Source organism: Pieris brassicae, chromosome 2 (genome assembly GCF_905147105.1).
Source record: "Pieris brassicae chromosome 2, ilPieBrab1.1, whole genome shotgun sequence".
Taxonomy (NCBI): Eukaryota; Metazoa; Arthropoda; class Insecta; order Lepidoptera; family Pieridae; genus Pieris; species Pieris brassicae.
Window position 1 is genome coordinate 4735939 of NC_059666.1, and position 10430 is coordinate 4746368.

General features: G+C 36.3%; 1 long non-coding RNA gene and 1 other non-coding gene across 2 annotated transcripts; both read right to left on the reverse strand.

Moving 5' to 3' along the window:
- Positions 1-5670: 5670 nt before the first annotated feature.
- On the reverse strand, positions 5671-6692 carry LOC123720852. The gene is made up of 3 exons (XR_006756097.1): positions 6555-6692; positions 6000-6104; positions 5671-5924 (listed from the first exon to the last, which is right to left on the reverse strand). It is a non-coding gene; the product is annotated as an uncharacterized LOC123720852 (long non-coding RNA).
- LOC123706584 lies at positions 6188-6326 on the reverse strand. Its single transcript, XR_006753412.1, has one exon. It is a non-coding gene; the product is annotated as a U4 spliceosomal RNA (small nuclear RNA).
- Positions 6693-10430: the final 3738 nt, after the last annotated feature.

The following is a 10430-nucleotide window of genomic DNA, read 5'->3' on the forward strand; positions in this document are numbered from 1 at the left end:
TATTTACTAGCAAAATAGCAAAACTTTCCAGAGATTATCTTATTAGAGATAGAGCTTTACCTCTTTATATTACTAGCAAGCATATGGCAATGAGAATGTTTTTGACAACAGCGCTGGTTCTCGTTAACTTCGAACAACGACACTGATCGCAACTATTATGTAAACAATTTGGACACGAGGTAATAAAAAATTTCTTACAAATTGGCGATCACTATTGGGAGTTACAGACTACCGACGTAGAACTCAATCTTGCAAGAGAGGGAAAACCTTTTCCTAGTTTAACCCGGATCACTTATATTCCCAGCGACTTTTTCCTGTCCTCAGACCTCAATAGAAATCTCGCTGGACAGAAACTAAAGCCTATTCTGAGGTTAAAGACAAATCGTACTATAAAAATATTATCTAAAAACAATGTATGACCGCTATATTCGTTGTATCGCTTTCGAAGGCGGTACTGAATAATCAAATCAAATTCTATCAAAAGAATGATTCTATTAAAGTATTGCATTCGCTGTAGGCATTTGGTAGACAGATGAGTACGTATGCAAAGTTGGGTCGGGATCGATGTATTGGTACTCTTCGCAGTCCACGGTATTCTGAGCATTCGCCACCAGCAGCACATCACAAAGCCTGATGATTGATCCTTTGTGTTTCTCAAGCCAAGATAGTCCATGTTTCTACTCCATACAGAAGAAAGAGAGCCCGTATCAGTATTGTTTTGATACCAATTCCTCTTTTCTTCCAGATGTTGCCTAAACGTGTCATGGCATCTTTAACCATGCCCATTTGTCTTTTTATCTCGGGAACAGAGCTGCCGTCGTAAGAGATTTGGGATCCGAGATATGTAAAGCTGTATACGATACTGATGCCAGGAATTTTGCAAGTAACATATGGAAACTTTCTGGCTCGATCTACGATCTATCTTTATTTACATTATAAATAAAATAATAGTAAAAAAGCCTTTAATTTCGTACTAAAATGAACAATAAAATTAATTAATTAACAATAAATACAAAAATCTTGTAACATATATACATATAAATTAAATTGTCCTAGGAATGCCATTTTCTCTTACACAAGCCTCTTTTTGGTCAGTTCCATAATCGTAAATCGTCGACTCGTTTTGTCCATCTTAAAGCAAAGCTACGTCCCGCCCACTTCCATTTAAATTTTTTGGTATAGATACCTGAATTCATTGTGAACTCCCTTATTTTTAAACGTTTCAAAACGTAGTAGAAACATAAACGCTTTTAAAAATAACATAAAGGGTGTTTCAACGTTGATTTAAGCTTTAAATACAAATGTCGAACTGTATGGGGCCTGTGGCCCTCACACATCTCGATAGACACACTAAAAGCGTTGTTTCCGGGAAAAACAATAAGCCGCTGTGCTGTGTGATCCAGACTTAACCCCAGCAGACGTGTTTTTAAGGGATTATCTCAAAGAAAGAGTTTATGATACCCCTTTATGACTTTTTAAGGAGCTGAAGAATAAAATAACGACAGAAGTGAGAACCATATCAGTTGACGTCCTGCGGCGTGTCTCTACAAATCGCTAGTCCGCTTTAAAGCGTGCATTCACCCTGATAGAAGACATCTTGACGGTGTGATATTTCGTTCATAAAAGTTGCAATAATACATTATAATTTACTGCAACTATAATATTACAAATACTATTTGTTTTTGAGACACACTATATAATTAATGTAACGTTACGTGTTGTTACATTATGTTATGTGTTGTGTCGTATTCATGGCGCCTGCATTCTGCATTTATTCTACGTACGAAACGTACAGAAAGTACGAAAAACTAAACAAACTGTTTTTTTAAATTAAACTTAATCTCTTGGGTGACGTGACGTATTTTTTAGATTGGTTTAAGGCCTAGTCCCCTCTGAGAAACTGTTACTTTTTTTAAACTACTTTGAGTATTTCCATCACGGTAGCATAGGTTTGATTTTTAAAATTGAATACTATTATACAATAACTCTATTGGTATTCATCTCATTATATAATGTCCTGTATTTGGAGCCTCCTGGTGCAATCTAAAGCATCAAATCGATATAAAGGTTACTACCGAGCATTTACCCGAAATATTAAGAAGCTTCAGATCGTAACTGGAAGATACTAAATCTCTATATATATAAAATTCGTGTCACAATGTTTGTTCCCATACTCCTTCGAAACGGCACGACCGATGCTAATGAATTTTTTTTATGCATATTCAGTAAGTCTGAGAATCAGCTACTATCTATCTTTCAAACCCCTAAACGATAAGGGGTTTCCAACCCAAAATTTTATTTTTTATGATACAGCATACAAAAATACATACAACCCTTAATTGTCGCCCTTCTACAATCAACCCCTATTTGTATTATAGTAGATAGGTTATTTTTATTGATCTAAAAAAATGTTTCCCGGAAATAATATTAATGGCAAAATGACGTTTGCCGGGTCAGCTAGTAAATGTATAAAATTAGGTCCCGCACCACAAGAAAATACTATTGTTTTTCTCGGCAAACGCTTCTTCGTAATGTCGTCATTTCGTTAATCTAAACCTTTTCTTAGTAAATACATATCATGAATATAATATTTATATACAAATAACCAAAGATTTACAATATCTTAAAGCAGCATAATTTAAAATGTATATACAATACTACCAGTTTACTGAACTATTTTTACAGGATTTTCCGTGGAAAAGGAAAATGAAAAATTGGTTCAAAGTCGTTCCAATCACTTTTAGATAAAGATTTCCTTTTAAGAAAATTAAAAGAAAACTCATAGCGTTGAATTAAACGAAAGGTGAAATAAAATAGCGACATTGCCTTAGAAAATCTTTCGAATTTTCTTTCGATCTTATTTAAAGTTGTTTTAAATTATGTTAGTTTATTCGGTAATCACTAAATAGGCCGGCAACGCACTTCCGAGCAGTCTGGTTATGTGAGTGTCGAAGGGCGGTATCACTTAACATCAGGTGAGACTCCTGTCCGTTTTGTTAAATACATCAACTCAAAATGTATTTAGCCATGTTGGTTAAATACAGTTATGACTGCCATTATTTTTTTTAATATAAAACAAGAAAAACTCGGAAGAAAATCACTCTGGCCCCTTTTCAATCACCAATTTTTTGGTTTACAAGGAATTGGAACCATTACGCCATGCTTCACTGGATATTTGACGCAAAATAAAAATATACTCCGATGCACAGAGTTGTATTTGCACGATCAACGCGGCCAAAAATATTTTTATGCTGAATTGGTATCTAAACAACGTAAATAAATTAAAAAAATCACAATAAATATTTTTAAGTGTATATACATTATATATTTATAAAAAAACATAATAATACAATTTTCGGTCGGTACAAAGGGAAATAACGTAAAAATGCTAATTTATTGAAATTCTTCTTCACTCTCCGATGAACTTTCTGATATATTGTGGTTTGCAGGTTCAAACATGGCCAAAGTTTCACGTAAAAATGTCCCAGATTTAGTAGTATGTAGTACTGTAGTCCGCATGGTTTTTTTGACACTGTGCGACGGTACGATATCCGACAAGATCCGTAATCCATATAAAAGTATACATGTACCAATAATACTCAGAAATATAAATAAAAGTTTTTTTACAACAATTTTCACAAGAACAATATTTAAAGCTGTTTTTAAGTCAACGGCGTTATTCGCCCAAATGGCATCATTTCGTGCAGATGTGGCCGCAATAAAGTTTCCATTCGTCAATGTCAAACGATACTTTTTGTGACTTTTCGCTGTCACTTTGTTTTGACATATACTTTTACTAGTGATGTGCTGCGAGACGGACTGTGTCTGACTGAGACATTAAAAACTGAGACTGTGTCTTTTAAACGGAATATAATAATTAAGTACAGTACAGTGCAACGTACTTTTCTGGGCCGGTAAGAGCCTCGCTGTCATGGATATATGTATTGCCAGTAAATAAAAATTAACCATTATAAGGGGAATAATTTATAGTCATGCAGGCTAACTTCATTATTAATTGAAATGTATAAATAAAACAATGCATACTAGTATCTAGAAAATACAGTTCTAGGGTTAAATAAATCTGAAACAAACTTAGGAACAACTAATATGATAGGTTTTGTTACCTATAATATTAATATAAATCTTTTAACATATCTAGCAATCAGAATCGTTCCGTAAAATTATTTAAATAAATATCAGCCGCAGACCAAGAACAGTATGTTGCACTGTAAGCATTTTTAAACATGAATATAATTGACAGGTAAGTTTTTTTAGTATGCCTTTTTTATATAGCAAACAAGCAGGTTTATTCAGAGTAAATCACTTTGAATAAAGTGCTAACCGCAGCCCGTGAGCCTTGGAGCTTGTTGCCGATTATTGAAGAAACGGTACACTCTTTTCTTAAAGACCCTAAATAACCGATCCGGTTTGGAAATAGCTTTACTGATGGCTGATTCCACAAAAGACGAAGACAATTTATTCAATAAATACATAAATAAGACTGAGTGCCGCTGTGAATTAGTTAGTTAAGCGTATGACCTAAGGCCCTTGAAGAACTATAGTCCCAGGATTTACAACAATAATAGGAAACACCAATTAATCAAATAAAATGCATTTCATTTTTAAGGAAAGACAAACGAAATGTGCTTTCTTGGTTGAAAAGACAGTAAAATATAATGTGTCCTATAATATGTCTGTAATCGGCAGGTCATGTCTGAGCGTCGTGGTCAGCAACGAAGCATACATGTAGATTTTATCTCTGAAACTATTTTCTCCAACGTTCTAGAAAGATCTCTTGAAACGTTATGTCTTAACTCCAGGTTTTTAATGTCTAAGTTAGAAGTAAGATATTAATCGATTTTCACATCAAAACAATGTAAGATGTAAGTCCTTTTTAGCTTTTTTGTTATTTATCTTTGAACAACGACAAATTCCTCACTCTGTAGTCTAAAATATAGCCGTAGGGATCACATTGTTGTAAGAAGGTTCAAATTTAATTTTGATTATTTGATCTTTGTTTAACAAGCCTCAATAAAATGCCCTTTACAATATTGAAGGCGCCTAATTAAATTCAGCCTAAGTTGATTGACGATATTAATTTATCCTTTCAGAGAACAAATACCGAGTTTGAAATATTTATTACTGCTCGACAAACAATATTTATATGGTTAAAAAACTTGTTAAAACTATTTATTGTAACTTATAATTCAAGGGTATCAATGTGTTCTGGTTATTATGTAAAGACTAAATGGATGGATCTTTTCCAAAATTTCTGTAACTCTTCTGTATTTCTAAGAAAGTACGACCACTGCGTTCCGTAGGTGGCTAGGCTAGATACCCATTCGCGAGTGACGTCAGACAAAAATTTACTGAAATTTATTAGCTACTTTGTATCTGTGTATTCTAAGAAAGCCTGAACATAATTACACATCTATTTTTAGGTTTTATATGTAATATAATTAACGCTGAAAGCGAAACTAATTTAAAGTTTGTATTTCGTGATAATATTAATATTACACAAGGATTTGAAGATTTATTTACAATATGATCTAGTCCCTGCGTTTCTCCTCTTCGTGAAATTCACCGTCTTAGTTGGATAAATTAATTAGTTCAAGCATATAATATTGTGCCTTTATGATGTCTTATAATGAATGTAATTAAACTACTCACAATAGTTATGAATTTATTAAATGTTTACGCGATTCCCAACGAGATGTATAAATTGTTTATTTTTATAGGAACTTGATGTATTTGGTGTAATTATGGTAAATGAAAACACTCTTTCCGAATCATTGTTTGCAATAAACGTCAGATAACGGTCGTTCAATTCAGGAATTAATTAATATTGAAGCAACGTAAAATCATTTAACTGATCTCCCGAAATTCGCCCGATTTTATCACGATGTCCGGACGATTTGTATTCACTGAGGAAAAACAATGACAGCTTTAATATTTGTATGAAAATTCTCCATGACTACCTAAAACCAAAAAAAACTAACGTCAAACCGAAGGCACGTTTTGTTTGATTCTGATAGTTAACAGCCAGCACTAGCAGTTCAGCACAAAATACCATGGATGGACGGACTGGTGAATACTGGTTACAACTGTAAATTATTCCAATTTCGACTATTAAATATTTCCAGTTACCACATTAATTAATAATTCTCTGTTCTTGTGTAATTATTAGACCTTAACGGTCGTTCAAAAATTGCCGTAGTGGACGGTGTTTCACGTCCACATGGCGGGGTATTGGTAAAGTTTTCAACTAGCAATAATCGCACCTCGGATAAACCTCATTGGTTACGATATTGCCTCTGCGCAAAGTTATCATATGATGACATTTGACAGTGTGTTAAGCCTCTTTATTGGGAAAATGTCATCGCGATGTAAAATACATACAGCGCCATCTCTGGAGCGGTTTTCAAACTTTATAGGGTTGTGAGAAAAAATAATAGTAAAGTGAAAATAGTTTTGAATGTACGTTAAATTCAAATTCCTTTCGCTGTATTATTGTACAATTGTCATATGAATTTTAATGTATGCACATGACTTACCTAGGTTTAGGTTTAGGTAGGTGGACTCAATTTCCGCACTTAGACACGTAGTCGGTCCGTTGTGCGTAGAAGCCCTGGCTAATTTAGCCAGCCCAACTCCTTCCAGAAGCACAGAAGTCTCCCGGGCACTTCACAGGCTTCGCGGAGCGACCTCACTGTTCCGAGGATTTTTGTACGTTGATTAGCCACAGCCTCGCATTCCAGGACTACGTGGGTGACTGATTCCTCTGCGCTGAAACAGCCTCTGCACAAGGGGCTGTCTGTTGCGCCTAGGACGAAAAGATGTTTGTTAAGGAGACAATGGCCCGTGATTGTCCCTAAGATTGTTTTTAGATTGGTTCTGTTCAGGTTTAGAAGTCGCTTAGTAAGTTGCGGGTTCACAGCCGGCAGAGCCATTTTGGACTGTTTGCAATCTACACTTCGCGACCATCGTTGATTCTGGAGTACAGTGGATCTCTGGCGAATCCAGGTTCGAACTAGCGAGAAGGGCAAGGGGAGGAGCGGATGCGGGCCAGCAGGTATCATACCAGAGCCTCTTCTCGCAAGCTCGTCGGCTGCATCGTTGCCGAGAGAGCCACTGTGTCCCTTAATCCACTGTAAGGTAACTCTATTTGTTAGAGCTATTGCCTCCAGTGCTTCGTGACACTCCAGTATTAGTTTGCTGTTTGTGTTTTCGTTACCGAGCGCCATCAGCACGGATGCACTGTCCGATATGAGCTTAATGTAAAAGTCGTTGACTCCCATCCGCTGTACGGCTCTGGCTGCTTCGGTTAGAGCGACACATTCACATTGGAAGATTGTGCTTTGTGTGCCCAGAGGTAGGTGTATGTTGATGTTGAGATCAAAGGAGAAAATACCAGCGCCTGAGCCACACCCTGTTTTTAAACCATCAGTGTATATACGTAGCTCATTCAGGGGCGACTGATCTTGCTCCTCTTCTCTCAGTTGTATAAGATATTTCTTGTTGAATATTAATTGATTAGTGATTCTGTCACATGGCGCAGCTATAAGAGGTTGGTACTCTATTGCCCTGTTGAGAATCACTGTGTGTGAACTGTAGTGGTTTTTTCCCCATAGGTCCAATACCATAAGCCTGATGGCCGCAAGTGCCGCCTCCTGCTGTATGTGTAGGTCTAGAGGCAAGATTTGCAGGGCTATCTCCATTGCTGCGGTCGGAGTTGTTCTCATATAACCGCTAGCAGCGGACAAGGCAAGCCTTTGGAAGCGTCCCAGTTTCGTGATCGCCATTTGAAGTTCAGATCTTGGCCACCAAACCAGGGCTCCATAGGCCAGCATTGGCCTGATTATGGCAGTGTATAGCCATAATGTTATTTTAGGCGATAAGCCCCATTTCACGCCTAGCATCTTTTTGCATTGATAGAAGGCGATCGTTGCTTTGCTCAGTTTGTGTTCTAGGTGTTTGTTCCAGAGCAGTTTACTGTCCAGAATCACACCCAAGTACTTTATTTCATTTTTGAGTTTGAGTTGTGTGTTGAAGAGTTTTGGAAGCCTGTGTGGTCCCAGAACCCTCCGGTTTGTAAAGAGTATTAGCTCTGTTTTTGATGGGTTGACAGATAGCTCGTGCTTGTTGCACCATCTCTCAATTACTTTGAAAGCCCTTCCCATGAGATCGCATAGGGTACTTTCAAAGCTTCCCGATATCAAGATAGCTATGTCGTCCGCATAACCCACTGTGTAGAGGTTGCCAGCGTTGAGTTCTGTGATGAGCTCGTTAACTACGAGGTTCCACAGTAGCGGCGATAAGACACCACCTTGCGGGCAGCCTCTGCTGACAATGCCCCGTGTCGTGGAATTAACAGTGAACTGTATAGCTCGTTGTTTTAGCATGTTGTTTATCCACCCTATCAGGGTTGATGATACTCCACATGTAACGAGTGCTCTGGTAATGCTCGTGAAGTTTGTTTTGTCAAAAGCGCCTTCGATGTCAATAAATGCACCAAGGGTTGACTGTTTTAACTTCAGGGAGTCGCCAATGCGAGACACAACGTTGTGGAGTGATGAATCCGTTGACTTGCCTGGGCTGTAGGCATGCTGATTTGGGTGCAGGAATTTGGATAGCGATACCTGGCTACGTATTTCCAGATCTCCAAGCCTCTCCATTGTTTTTAACAGGAAAGATGTGAGGCTTATGGGTCTGAAGGATTTTGCCTGGGTATAGTCCTCTCTGCCTGGTTTTGGGATGAATATTATTTTCACTTCCCTCCATTTCAAGGGTATGTAGCGGTGGGCTATACATGCTCGGAAGATTGAGACAAGATAGTCCACCAAAAGGTTTCTACTCCATCTTAGTAGGCCTGGGAAGATGCCATCCAGGCCAGCCGCTTTGAATGGTAGGAAGGAGTTGATTGCCCATGTTACTTTTTCATTTGTGATTATTTTGTGAGCTACATTCCAGTCTGAGTCGGTGGTGGCACTTTCTGAGTAGGGTTGCCATGCCATGACTTACCTATTATGTAAGGAGATTTTTCCGCCTACAGTTGTGCTTGAGGATAATGTTAATAATTTTTTATCAATATTTTATATTTTTTTTGTAATTTATAAAAGCCGTGACCTTTTTAAAATTAACATATGATGAAAAGGAAAATAATCCTAAAATAATTGACATAATGTAGTCTATATATATAAAAATATAATTGCTGTAAGTTTCGGTCAAACGCTGTAATGGCTTGGTCGATTAGGCTTTTGATCTTGAGATATTTGTGGAAGACCAAGGAGGGTTTTGAAACGATGGGTAACATGTAGACTATATAGTATTAAAAAAAACTAAAACATATTAAAATAATGGTTTGCTGTCAAGTATATTATAAATAGAAGATTCATTGGTAATTCAGATTTTATTGACTAGTATAAGTATATTTTCATTTAAAGTCCTAAACCTTTATTTAGTTTAGATTTCGTTTTTTTTATTGTGTATTCGAGAATCGTTAAGATTTACAATTACCTGTTTTTTATTAATTTAAGACCGGTCAACGTCTGTCGGGTCAGTTAAAAGAATTATAAAAATACAGCACTCCGTACATTTTTCAGTAGAAAACCGCCGAAGCAATATATTCAATGTATCGAATTTACGCCATGAACATACATTAAAGATGTCGAATAAATCCAATTAAAAAATATAATTAAAATTCCCCCGTTAATATCGAGTAAAGTAGAAACTCGTCCGAAATTGCTTCGTTGCTAACACGTTGATGTGGTTAACAGGTTTTGGTACAAGTTGTAAGCGTGTTCTCGTGTAATGTATAACAATACAACCTATGTATTGTTATACATTGTTATCTTGTGTTTGTGTATTCATTCAATTTAGTGGTAATGGTGTAATATATTATTTTCTTTAAGATAATTTACGCCATCTCTTTTCTAAAACTAGGAGGCAGGTAACAGATAGTGAGTTAGACCAACTTAGATAACTAGGTTCCATATTAAGTTATTTATCTTAATTAAGGGTTCATCAAGAAAAGAGCATACTAACTTTTAAAGAGGCTTAATATTAGGCGAGCATTTGTCCACTGTTCTAAAAAAAACTTCTAACTTAAACCAATCTTGCGTGCAAACTGTGCAGGAATTGCTTAGGCTAGTAATTAATATTCACTACTTGAGGAATAGGGATAACTAAGTTATGACAAAGTGTTTACAACTGACCATGCGTTATACCCTACGTAGTCCTTGTTTACAGCATTTTATCAACGCATCTGTCGCTCGAAGAAATAAACTACCTTCTATAATATAAACTTTAGACTAGCAGTACGTATTTAATATATGAATTTAATTATAAATAAACGAATTTGAAACTATAGTTAAAATATTTCGTAAATTGTTACGCTGCCAACATAAAATTATATTAAGAACCTATTCGTA